The 23,916-nt window shown below is 44.1% G+C and overlaps 1 long non-coding RNA gene across 1 annotated transcript in view; it reads left to right on the forward strand.

Moving 5' to 3' along the window:
- LOC132142418 (uncharacterized) overlaps positions 1 to 21,435 on the forward strand; it is a 1,026,371-nt gene extending 1,004,936 nt beyond the window's left edge. The window contains exon 3 of the long non-coding RNA XR_009434065.1: positions 21,199 to 21,435. This is a non-coding gene — a long non-coding RNA (uncharacterized LOC132142418). The remainder of the gene's footprint in view (positions 1 to 21,198) is intronic.
- Positions 21,436 to 23,916: the final 2,481 nt, after the last annotated feature.

Consider the following 23,916-nt stretch of genomic DNA (forward strand, 5'->3'; position numbering starts at 1 on the left):
CGAAGTATCTGAACACATGGTTGAACAGGAGATCTGCCATTTTCATTGCTGTGTGCAAACCTCGGAGTGTGATCAATCTACAAGATTTAGAGAAGTGGCCCACTACCGCAAGTGTAAAGGTGTTACCATGGAGGTAGATCAGTGATGAAATCTAATCCTAGATATGACAATGGATGGTTAATAACAGGCAGTGGAAGGCGTTTGCCAGATAGAAGTTGGCAAGATGTTTTAGCCATGGCAAAATCCATACACCCTCTCATGAACCCTCTGACATTGTTGGCAATGTTAGGCCATCAGAAGCGGACTTGTAGCAGTGAGTTTGATCAGCCCTCCGGTGCCCATAGAAATATACATGGAATGAATGGTCTGATTTCTTTGGAGTCTGGGAACATACTTTTTATCAGGAGGGCAGCCCGGCAGAAGGTTCTCAGAGGCACTGGCTCAGGTCACCACTGTCACCTTTATTTATATAGCGCTTTAAACAAAATACATTGCGTCAAAGCAACTGAACAACATTCATTAGGAAAACAGTGTCAATAATGCAAAAATGATAGTTAAAGGCAGTTCATCATTGGATTCAGTTACGTCATCTCTGTTCAGTTAAATAGTGTCTGTGCATTTATTTGCAATCAAGTCAACGATATCGCTGTAGATGAAGTGTCCCCAACTGAGCAAGCCAGAGGCGACAGCGGCAAGGAACCGAAACTCCATCGGTGACAGAATGGAGAAAAAAACCTTGGGAGAAACCAGGCTCAGTTGGGGGGCCAGTTCTCCTCTGACCAGACGAAACCAGTAGTTCAATTCCAGGCTGCAGCAAAGTCAGATTGTGCAGAAGAATCATCTGTTTCCTGTGGTCTTGTCCTGGTGCTCCTCTGAGACAAGGTCTTTACAGGGGATCTGTATCTGGGGCTCTAGTTGTCCTGGTCTCCACTGTCATTCAGGGATATAGAGGTCCTTTCTAGGTGCTGATCCAGCATCTGGTCTGGATACGTACTGGATCCGGAATAACATTAAAGAGGTGTGTGAACTTGCAAGCACGATGTCAGACACTGTAATATGCTCTGGTCCCCTCCCTGCTTACCGTGGTGATGAGATGCATAGCAGATTGTCATCACTCAATGGCTGGATGTCTAAGTGGTGCCCACAGAATAACATAGGTTTCATAGACAATTGGACGAGCTTTTGGGGCAAGACCTGACCTGTTGAAAAGAGATGGTCTTCATCCCTCCTGGGGTGGCGCCACTCTTCTCTCTAGAAATATGGCAAATAGTCTTAGTGTTTATACTTGACTAACTGGGGCCCAGGTCAGGAAGCAGACAGACTGGCTAAACCGACCGTCTGCTAGCTGCCTCCCGTCACAGAGGTCAGTTAATTCTCAGCACATAGAGACTTTTTCACCTAGATATCACACTATAGAGACTGTGTCTGTTCCCCGAACTAGAAAATACAAAAAACGTCCAAACCAAGTTAAGATTAACAATTTAATTGAGGTTCAACAAATAGAAAACAGAAGCAATATGGATAAACAAATGATAAAGCTTGGCTTATTGAATATCAGATCCCTTTCTACGAAAACACTTTTTGTAAATAATATGATCACTGATCATAATATAGATGTACTCTGTTTGACAGAAACCTGGCTAAAACCTGATGATTACATTATTTTAAATGAGTCCACCCCCCAAGATTACTGTTATAAACATGAGCCACGTCTAAAAGGCAAAGGTGGAGGTCTTGCTTCAATTTATAACAACGTTTTCAGGATTTCTCAGAGGGCAGGCTTCAAGTATAACTCATTTGAAGTAATGGTACTTCATATAACATTATCCAAAGAAACAAATGTTAATGATAAATCCCCTGTTATGTTTGTACTGGCTACTGTATACAGGCCACCAGGGCACCATACAGACTTTATTAAAGAGTTTGGTGATTTTACATCCGAGTTAGTTCTGGCTGCAGATAAAGTTTTAATAGTTGGTGATTTTAATATCCATGTTGATAATGAAAACGATGCATTGGGATCAGCATTTATAGACGTTCTGAACTCTATTGGTGTGAGACAACACGTTTCAGGACCTACTCATTGTCGAAATCATACTCTAGATTTAATACTGTCACATGGAATTGATGTTGATGGTGTTGAAATTATTCAGCCAAGTGATGATATCTCAGATCATTATTTAGTTCTTTGCAAAATTCATATAGCCAAAATTGTAAATTCTACTTCTTGTTACAAGTATGGAAGAACCATCACTTCTACCACAAAAGACTGCTTTTTAAGTTATCTTCCTGATGTATCCAAATTCCTTAGCATATCCAAAACCTCAGAACAACTTGATGATGTAACAGAAACTATGGACTCTCTCTTTTCTAGCACTTTAAATAAAGTTGCTCCTTTACGCTTAAGGAAGGTTAAGGAAAACAGTTTGACACCATGGTATAATGAGCATACTCGCACCCTAAAGAGAGCAGCCCGAAAAATAGAGCGCAGCTGGAGGAAAACAAAACTAGAGGTATTTCGTATTGCTTGGCGGGAAAGTAACATATCCTACAGAAAAGCATTAAAAACTGCTAGATCCGATTACTTTTCTTCTCTTTTAGAAGAAAACAAACATAACCCCAGGTATTTATTCAATACAGTGGCTAAATTAACGAAAAATAAAGCCTCAACAAGTGTTGACATTTCCCAACACCACAGCAGTAATGACTTTATGAACTACTTTACTTCTAAAATCAATACTATTAGAGATAAAATTGCAACCATTCAGCCGTCAGCTACAGTATCACATCAGACAGTGCACTATAGATCCCCTGAGGAACAGTTCCACTCATTCTCTACTATAGGAGAGGAAGAATTGTATAAACTTGTTAAATCATCTAAACCAACAACATGTATGTTAGACCCTATACCATCTAAGCTCCTGAAAGAGGTGCTTCCAGAGGTCATAGATCCTCTTCTGACTATTATTAATTCCTCATTGTCATTAGGACATGTCCCCAAAACCTTCAAACTGGCTGTTATTAAGCCTCTCATCAAAAAACCACAACTTGACCCCAAAGAACTAGTTAATTATAGACCAATCTCAAATCTCCCTTTTCTGTCCAAGATACTAGAAAAGGTGGTATCCACACAATTATATTCCTTCTTAGAGAAAAATGGTATATGTGAGGATTTCCAGTCAGGATTTAGACCGTATCATAGTACTGAGACTGCTCTTCTTAGAGTTACAAATGATCTGCTCTTATCATCTGATCGTGGGTGTATCTCTCTATTAGTTTTATTGGATCTTAGTGCTGCGTTTGACACAATTGACCACAACATTCTTTTGCATAGACTTGAATACTTTGTTGGCATCAGTGGAAGTGCATTAGCATGGTTTAAATCGTACTTATATGACCGCCATCAGTTCGTAGCAGTGAATGAAGATGTATCCTATCGATCACAAGTGCAGTATGGAGTACCTCAAGGCTCAGTACTAGGGCCGCTACTCTTCACGCTTTATATGTTACCCTTGGGAGATATCATCAGGAAACATGGTGTTAGCTTTCACTGTTATGCTGATGATACTCAGCTCTATATTTCTTCGCAGCCCGGTGAAACACACCAATTTGAAAAACTAATGGATTGCATAGTCGATATAAAAAACTGGATGACGAGTAATATCTTACTGCTAAATTCTGAAAAAACAGAGGTGTTAATTATAGGACCTAAAAACTCTGCTTGTAATAACCTGGAACACTGTCTAAGACTTGATGGTTGCTCTGTCAATTCTTCATCATCAGTTAGGAACCTAGGTGTGCTACTTGATCGCAATCTTTCCTTAGAAAGCCACGTTTCTAGCATTTGTAAAACTGCATTTTTCCATCTCAAAAATATATCTAAATTACGGCCTATGCTCTCAATGTCAAATGCAGAAATGTTAATCCATGCATTTATGACCTCAAGGTTAGATTATTGTAATGCTTTATTGGGTGGTTGTTCTGCACGCTTAGTAAACAAACTACAGCTAGTCCAAAATGCAGCAGCAAGAGTTCTTACTAGAACCAGGAAGTATGACCATATTAGCCCGGTCCTGTCAACACTGCACTGGCTCCCTATCAAGCATCGCATAGATTTTAAAATATTGCTTATTACTTATAAAGCCCTGAATGGTTTAGCACCTAAGTATTTGAATGAGCTCCTTTTACATTATAATCCTCTACGTCCGCTACGTTCTCAAAACTCGGGCAATTTGATAATACCTAGAATATCAAAATCAACTGCAGGCGGCAGATCCTTTTCCTATTTGGCGCCCAAACTCTGGAATAACCTACCTAACATTGTTCGGGAGGCAGACACACTCTTGCAGTTTAAATCTAGATTAAAGACCCATCTCTTTAACCTGGCATACACATAACATACTAATATGCTTTTATTATCCAAATCCGTTAAAGGATTTTTAGGCTGCATTAATTAGGTAAACCGGAACCGGAAACACTTCCCATAACAACCTATGTACTTGCTACATCATTAGAAGAATGGCATCTACGCTAATATTTGTCTGTTTCTCTCTTGTTCCGAGGTCACCGTGGCCACCAGATCCAGTCTGTGCCCAGATCAGAGGGTCACTGCAGTCACCCGGATCCAGTACGTATCCAGACCAGATGGTGGATCAGCACCTAGAAAGGACCTCTACATCCCTGAAAGATAGCGGAGACCAGGACAACTAGAGCCCCAGATACAGATCCCCTGTAAAGACCTTGTCTCAGAGGAGCACCAGGACAAGACCACAGGAAACAGATGATTCTTCTGCACAATCTGACTTTGCTGCAGCCTGGAATTGAACTACTGGTTTCGTCTGGTCAGAGGAGAACTGGCCCCCCAACTGAGCCTGATTTCTCCCAAGGTTTTTTTCTCCATTCTGTCACCGATGGAGTTTCGGTTCCTTGCCGCTGTCGCCTCTGGCTTGCTTAGTTGGGGACACTTCATCTACAGCGATATCGTTGACTTGATTGCAAATAAATGCACAGACACTATTTAACTGAACAGAGATGACATAACTGAATCCAATGATGAACTGCCTTTAACTCTCATTTTTGCATTATTGACACTGTTTTCCTAATGAATGTTGTTCAGTTGCTTTGACGCAATGTATTTTGTTTAAAGCTCTATATAAATAAAGGTGACATTGACATCCGGGTGACTGCAGTGACCCTCTGATCTGTACACAGACTGGATCTGGTGGCCACGTTGACCTCGGAACAAGAGAGAAACAGACAAATATTAGCGTAGATGCCATTCTTCTAATGATGTAGCAAGTACATAGGGTGTTATGGGAAGTGTTTCCGGTTCCGGTTTACCTAATTAATGCAGCCTAAAAATCCTTTAACGGATTTGGATAATAAAAGCATATTAGTATGTTATGTGTATGCCAGGTTAAAGAGATGGGTCTTTAATCTAGATTTAAACTGCAAGAGTGTGTCTGCCTCCCGAACAATGTTAGGTAGGTTATTCCAGAGTTTGGGCGCCAAATAGGAAAAGGATCTGCCGCCTGCAGTTGATTTTGATATTCTAGGTATTATCAAATTGCCTGAGTTTTGAGAACGTAGCGGATGTAGAGGATTATAATGTAAAAGGAGCTCATTCAAATACTGAGGTGCTAAACCATTCAGGGCTTTATAAGTAATAAGCAATATTTTAAAATCTATGCGATGCTTGATAGGGAGCCAGTGCAGTGTTGACAGGACCGGGCTAATATGGTCATACTTCCTGGTTCTAGTAAGAACTCTTGCTGCTGCATTTTGGACTAGCTGTAGTTTGTTTACTAAGCGTGCAGAACAACCACCCAATAAAGCATTACAATAATCTAACCTTGAGGTCATAAATGCATGGATTAACATTTCTGCATTTGACATTGAGAGCATAGGCCGTAATTTAGATATATTTTTGAGATGGAAAAATGCAGTTTTACAAATGCTAGAAACGTGGCTTTCTAAGGAAAGATTGCGATCAAATAGCACACCTAGGTTCCTAACTGATGACGAAGAATTGACAGAGCAACCATCAAGTCTTAGACAGTGTTCTAGGTTATTACAAGCAGAGTTTTTAGGTCCTATAATTAACACCTCTGTTTTTTCAGAATTAAGCAGTAAGAAATTACTAGTCATCCAGTTTTTTATATCAACTATGCAATCCATTCGTTTTTCAAATTGGTGTGTTTCACCGGGCTGCGAAGAAATATAGAGCTGAGTATCATCAGCATAACAGTGAAAGCTAACACCATGTTTCCTGATGATATCTCCCAAGGGTAACATATAAAAGCGTGAAGAGTAGTGGCCCTAGTACTGAGCCTTGAGGTACTCCATACTGCACTAGTGATCGATAGGATACATCTTCATTCACTGCTACGAACTGATGGCGGTCATATAAGTACGATTTAAACCATGCTAATGCACTTCCACTGATGCCAACAAAGTGTTCAAGTCTATGCAAAAGAATGTTGTGGTCAATTGTGTCAAACGCAGCACTAAGATCCAATAAAACTAATAGAGAGATACACCCACGATCAGATGTTAAGATCAGATCATTTGTAACTCTAAGGAGAGCAGTCTCAGTACTATGATACGGTCTAAATCCTCACTGGAAATCCTCACATATACCATTTTGCTCTAAGAAGGAATATAATTGTGTGGATACCACCTTTTCTAGTATCTTGGACAGAAAAGGGAGATTCGAGATTGGTCTATAATTAACTAGTTCTTTGGGGTCAAGTTGTGGTTTTTTGATGAGAGGAGCACCAGGACAAGACCACAGGAAACAGATGATTCTTCTGCACAATCTGACTTTGCTGCAGCCTGGAATTGAACTACTGGTTTCGTCTGGTCAGAGGAGAACTGGCCCCCCAACTGAGCCTGGTTTCTCCCAAGGTTTTTTTCTCCATTCTGTCACCGATGGAGTTTCGGTTCCTTGCCGCTGTCGCCTCTGGCTTGCTTAGTTGGGGACACTTCATCTACAGCGATATCGTTGACTTGATTGCAAATAAATGCACAGACACTATTTAACTGAACAGAGATGACATAACTGAATCCAATGATGAACTGCCTTTAACTCTCATTTTTGCATTATTGACACTGTTTTCCTAATGAATGTTGTTCAGTTGCTTTGACGCAATGTATTTTGTTTAAAGCGCTATATAAATAAAGGTGACATTGACATCCGGGTGACTGCAGTGACCCTCTGATCTGTACACAGACTGGATCTGGTGGCCACGTTGACCTCGGAACAAGAGAGAAACAGACAAATATTAGCGTAGATGCCATTCTTCTAATGATGTAGCAAGTACATAGGGTGTTATGGGAAGTGTTTCCGGTTCCGGTTTACCTAATTAATGCAGCCTAAAAATCCTTTAACGGATTTGGATAATAAAAGCATATTAGTATGTTATGTGTATGCCAGGTTAAAGAGATGGGTCTTTAATCTAGATTTAAACTGCAAGAGTGTGTCTGCCTCCCGAACAATGTTAGGTAGGTTATTCCAGAGTTTGGGCGCCAAATAGGAAAAGGATCTGCCGCCTGCAGTTGATTTTGATATTCTAGGTATTATCAAATTGCCTGAGTCAATTGTGTCAAACGCAGCACTAAGATCCAATAAAACTAATAGAGAGATACACCCACGATCAGATGTTAAGATCAGATCATTTGTAACTCTAAGGAGAGCAGTCTCAGTACTATGATACGGTCTAAATCCTCACTGGAAATCCTCACATATACCATTTTGCTCTAAGAAGGAATATAATTGTGTGGATACCACCTTTTCTAGTATCTTGGACAGAAAAGGGAGATTCGAGATTGGTCTATAATTAACTAGTTCTTTGGGGTCAAGTTGTGGTTTTTTGATGAGAGGCTTAATAACAGCCAGTTTGAAGGTTTTGGGGACATATCCTAATGACAATGAGGAATTAATAATAGTCAAAAGAGGATCTATGACTTCTGGAAGCACCTCTTTTAGGAGCTTAGATGGTATAGGGTCTAACATACATGTTGTTGGTTTAGATGATTTAACAAGTTTATACAATTCTTCCTCTCCTATAGTAGAGAATGAGTGGAACTGTTCCTCAGGGGGTCTATAGTGCACTGTCTGATGTGATACTGTAGCTGACGACTGAATGGTTGCAATTTTATCTCTAATAGTATCGATTTTAGAAGTAAAGTAGTTCATGAAGTCATTACTGCTGTGGTGTTGGGAAATGTCAACACTTGTTGAGGCTTTATTTTTCGTTAATTTAGCCACTTTATTGAATAAATACCTGGGGTTATGTTTGTTTTCTTCTAAAAGAGAAGAAAGGTAATCGGATCTAGCAGTTTTTAATGCTTTTCTGTAGGATATGTTACTTTCCCGCCAAGCAATACGAAATACCTCTAGTTTTGTTTTCCTCCAGCTGCGCTCCATTTTTCGGGCTGCTCTCTTTAGGGTGCGAGTATGCTCATTATACCATGGTGTCAAACTGTTTTCCTTAACCTTCCTTAAGCGTAAAGGAGCAACTTTATTTAAAGTGCTAGAAAAGAGAGAGTCCATAGTTTCTGTTACATCATCAAGTTGTTCTAAGGTTTTGGATATGCTAAGGAATTTGGATACACCAGGAAGATAACTTAAAAAGCAGTCTTTTGTGTTAGAAGTGATGGTTCTTCCATACTTGTAACAAGAAGTAGAATTTACAATTTTGGCTATATGAATTTTGCAAAGAACTAAATAATGATCTGAGATATCATCACTTGGCTGAATAATTTCAACACCATCAACATCCATTCCATGTGACAGTATTAAATCTAGAGTATGATTTCGACAATGAGTAGGTCCTGAAACGTGTTGTCTAACACCAATAGAGTTCAGAATATCTATAAATGCTGATCCCAATGCATCGTTTTCATTATCAACATGGATATTAAAATCACCAACTATTAAAACTTTATCTGCAGCCAGAACTAACTCGGATGTAAAATCACCAAACTCTTTAATAAAGTCTGTATGGTGCCCTGGTTGTCACAGTGTCTGGGTTGTGTCCCTGGGTTTCCACTAGATGTCCTCCTTTCTCACGGTGTCTGTCACCTTATCACTTCCTGTCTCCTTATTTGGTCACCTTCCTCCTTGTTTAGGTCTTTTTCCCGTTCCCCAGCCAAGATGGCGGAGCGGAGAGCTAAGTATCTCCGGCTGATCGCTCTCCGCCAAGAGGGCAATGAGGTGGGTGCCCTGGCACAGGTGTTCTGGTCCCTGGCCGAGGGTATGGGATACAACGATGCGGCCTTGAAGGACTACTTCAACGGCGGGCTGGATGATCCAGTGTCTCAGGAGGAGATGGTACATTTAGAGACAGTGGAATACTGGGAGTTTGTGTACTATGTGCAGCATCGGCTTCTGTGGAATGCCCCAGCCACTCCGGTCTCTTCCGGTGGGGCGGTCCCCAGCCCAGCACCACAGCTCAAGATGGCCGCCAATCCAGGGCCACAGCACAAGATGGCTGCCAGCCCAGAGCCACAGCACAAGATGGCCACCAGCCCAGCGCCACAGCACAAGATGGCCGCCAGCCCAGCGCCACAGCACAAGGTGGCCGCCAGCTTGGGGCCACAGCACAAGATGGCCGACTCAACGCCTGAGTCTCCAGATAAGGTGTCACCGGCTCGCCAACATAGAGGGAGGAGGAGGAGGAGACAGGCGTCTACCATTCCTCAAGGCCCAGAGGACGTTCCCGAGGCGGTACCCGATGCTGTTCCGGAGACCGAGGCGGTGCCCGATGCTGTTCCGGAGGCCGAGGCGGGGCCCGATGCTGTTCCGGAGGCCGAGGCGGTGCCCGATGCCGAGGCGGTGCCCGATGCTGTTCCGGAGGCCGAGGCGGTGCCCGAAGCCGAGGCGGTGCCCGATGCCGAGGCGGTGCCCGATACCGAGGCGGTGCCCGATACTGTTCCGGAGGCCGAGGCGGTGCCCGATGCCGAGGCGGTGCCCGATGCTGTTCCGGAGGCCGAGGCGGTGCCCGATGCCGAGGCGGTGCCCGATGCCGAGGCGGTGCCCGATGCTGTTCCGGAAGCCGAGGCGGTGCCCGATGCTGTTCCGGAGGCCGAGGCGGTGCCCGATGCCGAGGCGGTGCCCGATGCTGTTCCGGAGGCCGAGGCGGTGCCCGATGCTGTTCCGGAGGCCGAGGCGGTGCCCGATGCCGAGGCGGTGCCCGATGCTGTTCCGGAGACTGAGGCGGTGCCCGATGCTGTTCCGGAGGCCGAGGCGGTGCCCGATGCCGAGGCGGTGCCCGATACTGTTCCGGAGGCCGAGGCGGTGCCCGATGCCGAGGGCGGTGCCCGATGCTGTTCCGGAGGCCGAGGCGGTGCCCGATGCTGTTCCGGAGGCCGAGGCGGTGCCCGATGCCGAGGCGGTGCCCGATGCCGAGGCGGTGCCCGATGCTGTTCCGGAGGCCGAGGCGGTGCCCGATGCCGATGCTGTTCCGGAGGCCGAGGCGGTGCCCGATGCCGTTCCGGAGGCCGAGGCGGTGCCCGAGGCCGATGCTGTTCCGGAGGGCGATGCGGTTCCGGAGGGCGAGGCGGTGCCCGATGCTGTTCCGGAGGCCGAGGCAGTGCCCGATGCCGTTCCCGAGGCCGAGGCGGTGCCCGATGCCGTTCCCGATTCGGTGCCCAAGACCGGTCTAGAGTCAGGGCTAGTTCCTGTTGACCGTCCAGAGTCGAGTCAGGTCCCAGTGGACTCTCCAGAGTCAGGGCCAGTCACTGATGACCTTCCAGAGTCAGGGCGGGTCACCGTTGGACGTTCAGAGTCAAGTCAAGTCACTGGGTGGGCTGCTGCTCGGGCCTGTTGGACTCCGGCATCGACCACAGGGGGGTGGTGGTCATCCGCTCCGCCCTGGGGGACTCTGGCGTCGACCACGAGGACGTGGTGGTCCTCCGCTCCGCCCTGGGGGGCTTCCGCTCTGACCACGAGGACATGGTGGTCCTCTGCTCCGCCCTGGGGGGCTTCCGTTCTGACCACACGGACGTGGTGGTCTTCCATTCCGCCCTGGGGGGCGTCCGCTCTGACCACGAGGACGTGGTGGTCTTCTGCTCCGCCCTGGGGGGCTTCTGCTCTGACCACACGGACATGGTGGTCTTCTGCTCCGCCCTGGGGGGCGCTTGCCCTGACTACACGGTTGTGGTGGTCTTCTGCCCCGCCCTGGAGGACTCTGGCCTCGACCACAAGGACGTGGTGGTCTTCTGCCCCGCCCTGGGGGGCTTCATGTTGTTTTTTGTTTGTTGTTTTTGTATTTACTCCTGTCCCTGTTCCTCTCTGTAGTCTGGCCCTCCATCCCTCCCCCTGAACCTCCTCCAGTCCTCCTCCCTCCTGGTCTTCCTGTTTTGTGGTTACTTTCTGGTGCCTGTTTCCAATGTCTTTCTTTTCTGTTCCTGTTTCCCCATCATCCTTTTGTGTATTTATTACCCGGTCTGTCTGAGTCTGTGTCACGGAGTCCTTGTGTATGTTTCATGCTTTCCGTAGTCTTGCCCTTGCCGTGTGTTATTGTCTGTTTTCATGTTGTTTGGATATTCTGGTTTTGACCCTGCCTGGACTGTTTATGCTCTTTGGATTGCCCCTAAATAAACCGCATACCTGCATTTGGATCTCTCCTGTGTTTTCCATAACACCGAACGTGACACTGGTGGCCTGTATACAGTAGCCAGTACAAACATAACAGGGGATTTATCATTAACATTTGTTTCTTTGGATAATGTTATATGAAGCACCATTACCTCAAACGAGTTATACTTGTAGCCTGCCCTCTGAGAAATCCTGAAAACGTTGTTATAAATTGAAGCAACACCTCCACCTTTGCCTTTTAGACGTGGCTCATGTTTATAACAGTAATCTTGGGGGGTGGACTCATTTAAAATAATGTAATCATCAGGTTTTAGCCAGGTTTCTGTCAAACAGAGTACATCTATATTATGATCAGTGATCATATTATTTACAAAAAGTGTTTTCGTAGAAAGGGATCTGATATTCAATAAGCCAAGCTTTATCATTTGTTTATCCATATTGCTTCTGTTTTTTATTTGTTGAACCTCAATTAAATTGTTAATCTTAACTTGGTTTGGACGTTTTTTGTATTTTCTAGTCCGGGGAACAGACACAGTCTCTATAGTGTGATATCTAGGTGAAAGAGTCTCTATGTGCTGAGAATTAACTGACCTCTGTGACGGGAGGCAGCTAGCAGACGGTTGGTTTAGCCAGCTTGTCTGCTTCCTGACCTGGGCCCCAGTTAGTCAAGTATAAACACTAAGACTATTTGCCATATTTCTAGAGAGAAGAGTGGCGCCACCCCAGGAGGGATGAAGACCATCTCTTTTAAACAGGTCAGGTCTGCCCCAAAAGCTCGTCCAATTGTCTATGAAACCTATGTTATTCTGTGGGCACCACTTAGACATCCAGCCATTGAGTGATGACAATCTGCTATGCATCTCATCACCACGGTAAGCAGGGAGGGGACCAGAGCATATTACAGTGTCTGACATCGTGCTTGCAAGTTCACACACCTCTTTAATGTTATTTTTAGTGATCTCCGACTGGCGAAGTCGAACATCATTAGCGCCGGCATGATTAACAATCTTACTGTATTTACGTTTAGCATTAGCCAGCACTTTTAAATTTGCCAAGATGTCAGGCGCTCTGGCTCCCGGTAAACATTTGACTATGGTGGCTGGTGTCTCTATATTCACGTTCCGTACAATAGAATCACCAATAACTAGAGCACTTTCATCAGGTTTCTCAGTGGGTGCATCACTGAGTGGGGAGAACCTGTTTAATGTTTTGATCGGAACAGAAGAGCGGTGTTTTGACCCACGACTACGCTGCCTCAACGTCACCCAGTTGCCCTGCTGCTGAGGCTCTGTTTCCGGAACCGAACAATGTACAGGAATCCCTGAGCTAGACGCATCCAAAGCCGTATCTAGAGCCCTAACATTCTTACTGTCCTCAATTAAAGTTTGGATGCGTGTCTCTATTTCTGAAATCTTCTCTGTCAGCCTAACTATTTCCCTGCATTTATCACATGTGAATCCCTCATCAGCGACAGAGATAGATAAACTGTACATGTGGCAAGAGGTGCAAGTAACAATGACGGGAGAAGCCATTACTCACCGTGCTTGATGAAATATTCTTACTGCGGTTGTTTGATGAACTTGTGAAAAACTGGAGCGAGGGAGAGGAGAAAAGAAAACAGCGATAGGTTCGAATGAAAACGCTAATGACAAGCTAACGAGTGCTAACGCTTTCCAACCACTCATTCAGACTCATTATTGTCTTAGGATCCAGGATGGGTTAAAGATTCTGGGAGGGATTGTCAGGAGCACGGAGTTGTGAAAGAGCATCTGCTCTACCGTTCTTGTTGCCTGGATGATAGAAATTGTGAAAATCAAATTGCGTGAAGAAAAGAGAATCTTGCATGTTGGGGTTTCAGTTGCTTAGGAGGCTTCCCCTGCTGCTGGGAAACCACCATTCTGACTCCGGTGGTGAAAGCGTCAACTTCAACAATGAAGGGCTTAGATGTATCAGGAGCAGTGCACTGCTGAATGCCAGCTTGAGCTACTTAAAATAATTGTCTGCTTCAGTGGTCCAGGACAGAGACTTGGGTTTTCTGTGGAATAAGGAGGTGAGTGGATGAACTGTAGAGCTGAAATTCTTGATGAAGCGTTGATAGAAGTTAGCAAAAACAAAGGAATCTCTGGAGTTCTTTGTTGGTGGAAGGAGTTGGCAAATCAGTCTAATTGCAGATACCTTCCTTTTTGTCTATGGAGAGACTATGTTTTTACTAATGATGTAACTGAGGCATTGTATTTTACACTAGTGGATTTGGTATTTCTCCACCTTGAGGAACATATGGTACTCAAAACATCTTCAGGACCTCTGTAACATAACAGTGATGTATGGCCAAACTACGAGAGTAGATGAGGATGTTATCAGTGTGGACCAGCACAAACTTGTAAAGAAACTTCTGGAGCACCTTGTGGATGAAGTCCTGAAGTATGGAGGGAGTATTAACTAGCCAATATGGCATAACACAGTACTTGTTGTGGCATGTAGGGGTCATGAAAGCTATTTTGCTTCCATCCCCCTTGCGTATCCGAATGAGGTTGAAGGCACTATTCCAGCTTTGTGAAGATGGAAGTCCCGAGAAGAGATTCCAGGGCTGCTAGAATGAGTGAAAGGGGGTAACAGAAATGTATCTTGATCTTGTACAGTGCCCGGTAATCAGAATTAACCTTACTTGCATGCAACCTTACTGTAGCACCTCCTGGATAAATTATTCCATGGGAAGTGGATAGATTTTACCTCAGATAACTGGTTCACCAGGAATGAGATCTATGGCACAATCCCATGGCCAATGAGGTGGAAGTCATGGGGCTTTCTTGGGGCAGAATACATCACTGATGGAGGGATAATCCTCAGGAATGTCAACAGATTGTTGTTTGATGGGACTCTTGATGGATGCTCCAAGAGGAAGTTCTGGGAAACAGGATTTGAAACTTTTTTTTATTGCCCCACTTCAGTACCTCCCTGGTGGTCAAAGAAAGCTCACGTTGGTGTTTGATCAAGATAAAAAATTATCTTGTTTCCATTTGCATTAAGATTATTTAAGTAAAATGCTTAATTTGCATTTTAAAATAATCAGAAAGAAAAGCATTTTTGCAGAGTGAATGAACGAATAATAATAATAATAATTCCATACATTTATATAGCACTTTTCTAAGCACTTTGCATTGTCGGGGGCTATCTCCTCATCCACCACCAGTGTGCAGCATCCACCTTGATGATGCAACGGCAGCCATATTGCGCCAGAACACCCACCACACACCAGCTTATTGGTGGAGAGGAGACAAAGTGATGAAGCCAATCAGCAGATATGGGGATTGTTAGGAGGCCATCATGGTCAGAGGCCAATGGGTGAATTTGGCCAGGATTCCGAGGTCACACCTCTACTCTTTTCAAAAGACATCCTGGGATTTTTAATGACCACAGAGAGTCAGGACTTTAGTTTAATGTCTCATCCGAAGGACAGTGCTTTTTCACAGTATAGTGTCCCCATCACTACACTGGGGTGCTAGGACCCACACAGACCACAGTAAGTCAACATGAAATTACCTATCTTGCTTCCATATTGTGAAATTTCTAAGTGAAATTAGAGAATATGTGCAGCACATATATTTGAATCTTGATTAATTTATTTAGATGATGAAATGTTTATAAATATGATGGTTTTTGAAAACTGTTAGCTTAAAAGAAAAGTTATTACACATTTAAGGATTATAAAGGAAAACATGTTTTTCTTCAGAATGATCTCACTTGGAGATTTGATTCTGTGCCACTGACGCCTTTGGCTTGCTTAGTTGGGGAAGCTTGACTGACTGATTGTAGAGACTCTATTGAAGGAGAGCTTAACTGGATGATGACATCACTGAATCATCAATTGACTCTGTTATTGTTTTCTTGTATTATTGGCAAACTATTTTCCTATTTGACACTGTAAAGCTGCTTTGACACAACCAGTATCGTATAAAGTGCAATAAATAAAGGTGACTTGGCTGGACTGATGAATCCTTCACAATATGTAACATTAAATAAGAGAGTAAATAGAGAATTTACGCCATTCAGGCGTCTTAATAATGTTTTTGGACACCTGTTCTACATGAGAATTCATGCTCTGTGCACAGTGTGGTTTTCCTCTGCCAGTTTCGAAAGACCATCTAGTTTAGTTTTCTTAACTCAGTTCATCATTTTGAACCGTTGCCTCATAAAACACATCAAAGTTAGGATTCACAGACCTCTTCAAAGACACCTATTTGATGGCACTGCAGAATGATACAGGTCAGTAGAGAGCTCAAGCTCCTTTAATCTCTTCTTTAAGCAGGTCTTCTAGGATCTTACATTCACTTACCAAAACAGACCATGAAATTGCCATGATATTATTTACTGTAGTATCAATATGCTTTTAAAATATAATTTTTTTTTTTTATATTATATTAAAATTCTTGTAGTTTTAGTACGTTTCTGAACTAAAGCCCATGCTTTAGTATGCTAATGAATTACTAACAGATTAGTAATTTATTTTTCATACATAAGCATTTAAAATGTACCTTCTTTCTGTTAGAGGAAAATTGACAAAAATATATTTATGACACCATCTTTCACTAATTCATTCATTCATTCATTTATTTATATATTTGTTTGTCATGATCGTCAGCTGGAGTGCCCATGAACTTCAGTAGAGGGCACTCCACTCAGGGCTCACTCATGACCCATTTCCAACTCCATTTCCCAGGATCACGTGCTTAGGGTTAATCACTACTGGGTGTTCTCCATTACCACTCCCTATATAAACTGTGTTTGGACTCTCAAATAGTGAGAAGTCTTGTTCTAGCCTAGACCAGTTATTACATCTTTGTCAAGGGGGCCTGTCTATTGAGGAGTATGTGCACCAGTTCTGAGAGTTGTCTTACCAAGTACCAAGTACCAAGTCTCCTCTCTTCCTTCTCTGCAAATGTCTTCACGGCTAAAACATCCTACTACCTGCTGCTGGGAAACCACCATTCTGACTCCGGTGGTGAAAGCGTCAACTTCAACAATGAAGGGCTTAGATGTATCAGGAGCAGTGCACTGCTGAATGCCAGCTTGAGCTACTTAAAATAATTGTCTGCTTCAGTGGTCCAGGACAGAGACTTGGGTTTTCTGTGGAATAAGGAGGTGAGTGGATGAACTGTAGAGCTGAAATTCTTGATGAAGCGTTGATAGAAGTTAGCAAAAACAAAGGAATCTCTGGAGTTCTTTGTTGGTGGAAGGAGTTGGCAAATCAGTCTAATTGCAGATACCTTCCTTTTTGTCTATGGAGAGACTATGTTTTTACTAATGATGTAACTGAGGCATTGTATTTTACACTAGTGGATTTGGTATTTCTCCACCTTGAGGAACATATGGTACTCAAAACATCTTCAGGACCTCTGTAACATAACAGTGATGTATGGCCAAACTACGAGAGTAGATGAGGATGTTATCAGTGTGGACCAGCACAAACTTGTAAAGAAACTTCTGGAGCACCTTGTGGATGAAGTCCTGAAGTATGGAGGGAGCATTAACTAGCCAATATGGCATAACACAGTACTTGTTGTGGCATGTAGGGGTCATGAAAGCTATTTTGCTTCCATCCCCCTTGCGTATCCGAATGAGGTTGAAGGCACTATTCCAGCTTTGTGAAGATGGAAGTCCCGAGAAGAGATTCCAGGGCTGCTAGAATGAGTGAAAGGGGGTAACAGAAATGTATCTTGATCTTGTACAGTGCCCGGTAATCAGAATTAACCTTACTTGCATGCAACCTTACTGTAGCACCTCCTGGATAAATTATTCCATGGGAAGTGGATAGATTTTACCTCAGATAACTGGTTCACCAGGAATGAGATCTATGGCACAATCCCATGGCCAATGAGGTGGAAGTCATGGGGCTTTCTTGGGGCAGAATACATCACTGATGGAGGGATAATCCTCAGGAATGTCAACAGATTGTTGTTTGATGGGACTCTTGATGGATGCTCCAAGAGGAAGTTCTGGGAAACAGGATTTGAAACTTTTTTTTATTGCCCCACTTCAGTACCTCCCTGGTGGTCAAAGAAAGCTCACGTTGGTGTTTGATCAAGATAAAAAATTATCTTGTTTCCATTTGCATTAAGATTATTTAAGTAAAATGCTTAATTTGCATTTTAAAATAATCAGAAAGAAAAGCATTTTTGCAGAGTGAATGAACGAATAATAATAATAATAATTCCATACATTTATATAGCACTTTTCTAAGCACTTTGCATTGTCGGGGGCTATCTCCTCATCCACCACCAGTGTGCAGCATCCACCTTGATGATGCAACGGCAGCCATATTGCGCCAGAACACCCACCACACACCAGCTTATTGGTGGAGAGGAGACAAAGTGATGAAGCCAATCAGCAGATATGGGGATTGTTAGGAGGCCATCATGGTCAGAGGCCAATGGGTGAATTTGGCCAGGATTCCGAGGTCACACCTCTACTCTTTTCAAAAGACATCCTGGGATTTTTAATGACCACAGAGAGTCAGGACTTTAGTTTAATGTCTCATCCGAAGGACAGTGCTTTTTCACAGTATAGTGTCCCCATCACTACACTGGGGTGCTAGGACCCACACAGACCACAGTAAGTCAACATGAAATTACCTATCTTGCTTCCATATTGTGAAATTTCTAAGTGAAATTAGAGAATATGTGCAGCACATATATTTGAATCTTGATTAATTTATTTAGATGATGAAATGTTTATAAATATGATGGTTTTTGAAAACTGTTAGCTTAAAAGAAAAGTTATTACACATTTAAGGATTATAAAGGAAAACATGTTTTTCTTCAGAATGATCTCACTTGGAGATTTGATTCTGTGCCACTGACGCCTTTGGCTTGCTTAGTTGGGGAAGCTTGACTGACTGATTGTAGAGACTCTATTGAAGGAGAGCTTAACTGGATGATGACATCACTGAATCATCAATTGACTCTGTTATTGTTTTCTTGTATTATTGGCAAACTATTTTCCTATTTGACACTGTAAAGCTGCTTTGACACAACCAGTATCGTATAAAGTGCAATAAATAAAGGTGACTTGGCTGGACTGATGAATCCTTCACAATATGTAACATTAAATAAGAGAGTAAATAGAGAATTTACGCCATTCAGGCGTCTTAATAATGTTTTTGGACACCTGTTCTACATGAGAATTCATGCTCTGTGCACAGTGTGGTTTTCCTCTGCCAGTTTCGAAAGACCATCTAGTTTAGTTTTCTTAACTCAGTTCATCATTTTGAACCGTTGCCTCATAAAACACATCAAAGTTAGGATTCACAGACCTCTTCAAAGACACCTATTTGATGGCACTGCAGAATGATACAGGTCAGTAGAGAGCTCAAGCTCCTTTAATCTCTTCTTTAAGCAGGTCTTCTAGGATCTTACATTCACTTACCAAAACAGACCATGAAATTGCCATGATATTATTTACTGTAGTATCAATATGCTTTTAAAATATAATTTTTTTTTTTTATATTATATTAAAATTCTTGTAGTTTTAGTACGTTTCTGAACTAAAGCCCATGCTTTAGTATGCTAATGAATTACTAACAGATTAGTAATTTATTTTTCATACATAAGCATTTAAAATGTACCTTCTTTCTGTTAGAGGAAAATTGACAAAAATATATTTATGACACCATCTTTCACTAATTCATTCATTCATTCATTTATTTATATATTTGTTTGTCATGATCGTCAGCTGGAGTGCCCATGAACTTCAGTAGAGGGCACTCCACTCAGGGCTCACTCATGACCCATTTCCAACTCCATTTCCCAGGATCACGTGCTTAGGGTTAATCACTACTGGGTGTTCTCCATTACCACTCCCTATATAAACTGTGTTTGGACTCTCAAATAGTGAGAAGTCTTGTTCTAGCCTAGACCAGTTATTACATCTTTGTCAAGGGGGCCTGTCTATTGAGGAGTATGTGCACCAGTTCTGAGAGTTGTCTTACCAAGTACCAAGTACCAAGTCTCCTCTCTTCCTTCTCTGCAAATGTCTTCACGGCTAAAACATCCTACTACCACAACAAAATTAACAGCTGTTGTGATGCTCGGACACTCTTCAAGACTTTCTCTTCTCTTCTTAATCCGCCGCCACCACCTCCTCCATCGACTCTTACAGCGGACGACTTTGCAGTTTTCTTCACAAATAAGACAAGAACCATCAGTGACCAATTCTCCACCCCGCAGACTGAGGACAACTTCACAATGACGATGCACACTCTTTCTCCTCCTCCTCCCCACTCTCAGAGATGGACGTTTCCAAACTTCTCCTGTCCAATCATCCTACTACTTGTCCATTTGATCCGATCCCCACTCACCTCCTTCAAGCGATCTCTTCTTCAGTCATACCTTCGCTTACTCACATTATCAACTCCTCTCTTCACTCTGGAACATTTCCCTCAGCATTCAAGCAGGCTCGGGTAAGCCCACTGCTCAAGAAACCATCTCTAAATCCAGCGCTTCTTGAAAACTACAGACCAGTATCCCTTCTTCCATTCATTGCAAAGACACTTGAGTGAGCTGTGTTCAACCAGCTTTCTATGTTCCTTGTACAGAACAACCTCCTGGACAGCAACCAATCTGGCTTCAAAAGTGGCCACTCAACTGAGACTGCTCTGCTTTCGGTTACTGCCCTGCGACTAGCAAGAGCAGCTTCTAAATCCTCAGTACTCATCTTACTGGACCTGTCTGCTGCTTTTGACACCCTTAATCACCAGATTCTCCTGTCCACCCTCAGAAAGATGGGCATCTCTGGAGCCGCACTCCTGTGGGTTAAGTCCTACCTCTCTGACAGTTCCTTCAGTGTGTCTTGGAGGGGTGATGTTTCTAAGTCACAACACCTTACTACTGGGGTTCCTCAAGGCTCAGTACTTGGACCACTTCTCTTCTCCATCTACATGACGTCATTAGGATCTGTCATTCAGAAGCATGGCTTTTCTTACCACTGCTACGCTGATGACACCCAACTCTACTTCTCATTCCAACCAGATGAACCGACAGTAGCTGCTCGCATTTCAGCCTGTCTGAGTGACATTTCTAGCTGGATGAATGACCATCACCTTCAGCTTAACCTTACGAAGACAGAACTCCTGGTGATTCCAGCTAACCCATTGCTTCATCACAACTTCTCTATACAGCTGGGTTCGTCAACCATTACTCCTTCAAGGACAGCCAGAAACCTAGGATTTGTGATGGATCATCAGTTAAGCTTCACAGACCACATTGCTACAACGACCCGGTCCTGCAGGTTTGCGTTATACAACATTAGGAAGATTAGACAACTTCCTGTCAGAGCAAGCCACCCAACTTCTTGTCCAAGCTCTTGTTCTCTCCAGACTGGACTATTGTAATGCTCTCCTGGTGGGCCTTCCTGCATGTACTGGCAAGCCTCTGCAATTGATCCACAATGCAGCAGCAAGGGTTGTCTTCAATGAGCCAAAAAATGTTTGCGTTACTCCTCTCCTCATCAGGTTACACTGGTTACCAGTAGCCGCTCGCATCAAATTCAAGGTACTGATGCTAGCCTACAAGACGATTGGTTAAATCTTATGTGCCCTTCAGAAGTTTGCGCTCTGCAAGTGAACGACGCCTTGTGGTGCCATCCCAAAGAAGTTCAAAATCACTCTCACAGACCTTTTCCTGGACTGTGCTGGGCTGGTGGAATGACCTCCCAATCTCAATTCGTACAGCTGAATCTTAACTCATTTTCAAGAAACATCTAAAGACTCATCTTTTTCGACAGCACTAAACCAACTAATACTAGCACTTTTCCTTTTCTTGTCTTTTCATTTATTAAAAAAAAAACCTGGCTATGCGTTCTATACTAGACTAACTGAGACTTGTCATGGCACTTGTATACTGTTGTTGTTCTCTTGTTGACCTGACAGCTTGTATTGTTCTCATTTGTAAGTTGCTTTGGATAAAAGCGTCTGCTAAATGATTAAATGTAAAGTACCATTACATGATGAAGTTTTGTTTAAGGACTTGTTCTGTTTTGGACTCAATGAACCAACTAAATCATTGTTACCTGGATGGGAGTTTAAGGGCAGTTCAAGGGACATCATGGACTATGCACTGACTCTCCGTTCACTGTGGGATAGGAAGAGGACAGCGTTGAAGCCCCAAATTCTCTCCACAAAATGGCTGCCAGCCCGGAGACTGTTCACAAAATGGCCGCTGTCCCTGAGACTCATTCTGCCATGGCTGACAGCCCTGCGCCACTGCATGAGATGGCCGCCAGATGGGCTCCACTGCATCAGATGGCCACCAGATGGGTGCCACTGCACAAGATGGCCACCAGACGGGCGCCACTGCATGAGATGGACGCCAGCCCGGCGCCACTGCACGAGATGGCAGCCACAGTTGATCTTCCAGGGTCAGGTCAGGTCCCCTCTGATCGTCCAGAGTCTGGTCAGGTCCCCACTGATCGTCCAGAGTCAGGTCAGGTCCCCACTGATCGTCCAGAATCCGGTCAGGTCCCCGCTGATCGTCCAGAGTCAGGACAGGTCACCGCTGATCGTCCAGAGTCAGGACAGGTCCCTACTGATCGTCCAGAGTCAGGTCACGTCACCATTAACCCCCATGAGTCAAGTAAAACCACAGTTAAACTGCATAAGTCAAGTCAAGTCAACGTTGATCTTTATGAGCCCAGTCAAATCACTACCGATCTTCCAGAACTTCATCACGTCTCAACAGAACTTCCAGAGCTTCACATTTCACATCCTGTCTGTTGCACCCAGAAATGTTCTCTTAGCCTGTTGTGTTGCTGTCAAGGAGACTGTTACCGCTGTGGAACCTCCAGAGGTGGCAGCAACTGCTGCAGAACCTTCGGATGTGTCAGTAGTATCCATCCATGAACTCTCGTCCTATCCTGTCATGGCCTCGAAGGCCATCCACCAACTTGCTGTCTGTCCCGTCACGGCTATGGAGGCCGTTTATGAACTCTCGTTCATTCCTGTCATGGCTATGGAGGCCATCTGTGAACTTTCTACCTGCCTTATCACGTCCACAGAGGCCACCATTAATCTGTCTGTTTTCTTTTCCAGTCCCATCTAACCAGACTTGCTCTCCTGTGCCATCGACTCTGCTGTGGTGGTCCTCTGCTCTGCCCTGGTGTGCTTCTGTCTCGTCTGCTCAGCTGTGGTGGTCCTCTTCTCAACCCTGGTGGGCTTCTGTCTCGTCTGCTCGGCTGTGGTGGTCCTCTGCTCTGCCCTGGTGGGCTTCTGTCTCATCTGCTCGGCTGTGGTGGTCTTCTGCTCTGCCCTGGGGGGCTCCCACTTCACCTGCTCCGCACTGGTGGGCTCCTGTTTCCCCAAGTTAGGCCCACGGCGGGCCCCTGTTCCCCCTGTTAGGCCCAGGTTTGGTCCAAATGCCCCATAATTTCTCCCTTTCGAACACTGTTGTCTGTCCAATAGACAACAGCAAGTGACATCAAAGGTGCAGACCAATCGGACACGCACCTGCCACTCACAGCTGGGAGACAGTGGTGGCTCTCTGGCTGTTGGTTCCTCCAGGAGTGGTTGTGGTGCCATGGTGGATGCTGTCAGGTGGTGCGCTGTGGTGATCTAGGCCATAGCAAGGTGTGGGTCCCTGAGCCTATGCAGCAGGTGTCAAGGCTGTGTCGCCTGTCATCCTGAAGTGAGTTGGTCTGTGTAAGATGGTTGTTTGTCGATGTTGTTAGCCAGTAGGCTATCCGTGGTAACTGCAATGTGGAAAATTTGGGTTATAGTCTCACTGGTGATAGTACAGATGGCTCCAAGGATTGCAGGGAATTGCTATGGAGATTCTATAGTGTGCAGAGAATTTCAGAATGACCTAGTGATGATGTGTTGGTAGAGGTTTCCCTGTTGGGCATGTAGGCCCATTTAAGGGATGCTCCTCCCTTGGAGGGATCTGATGCTGTGTTGTGTCAGGAAAGGAGTCAGAAATTTGTCCTTCCAAGTACTCCTCAGTTGAGTTTTGTTCAAAGAGCTCTTTTGCTAGTGTCAGAATCTCCTGTAACTCAGAAGTAGTTGTGTCCAGCTGTCCTTGTGTAGCCTCCGTTCTGCACCTATGTGAAGGGTGTGGAGGAGAATGTTGTGGTGGACTGCTGTTGGACATACTGTGGTGTTTGCAGGATGAGGATCCCCTTTTCCATTGTTTCTCCAAGTGGTTGGTCTGGAACCTGGGTCTGTTGCCATGGTGATGGCTCTGTCCTCCACTGGCTAGTGGCTTTCTGCTTGCCTGAATTAAAAAAAAAAAACTTCTGCAACTGCAGAGGTTTTCAGGGAGCTAACTTGA

Source organism: Carassius carassius, chromosome 6 (genome assembly GCF_963082965.1).
Source record: "Carassius carassius chromosome 6, fCarCar2.1, whole genome shotgun sequence".
NCBI lineage: Eukaryota > Metazoa > Chordata > Actinopteri > Cypriniformes > Cyprinidae > Carassius > Carassius carassius.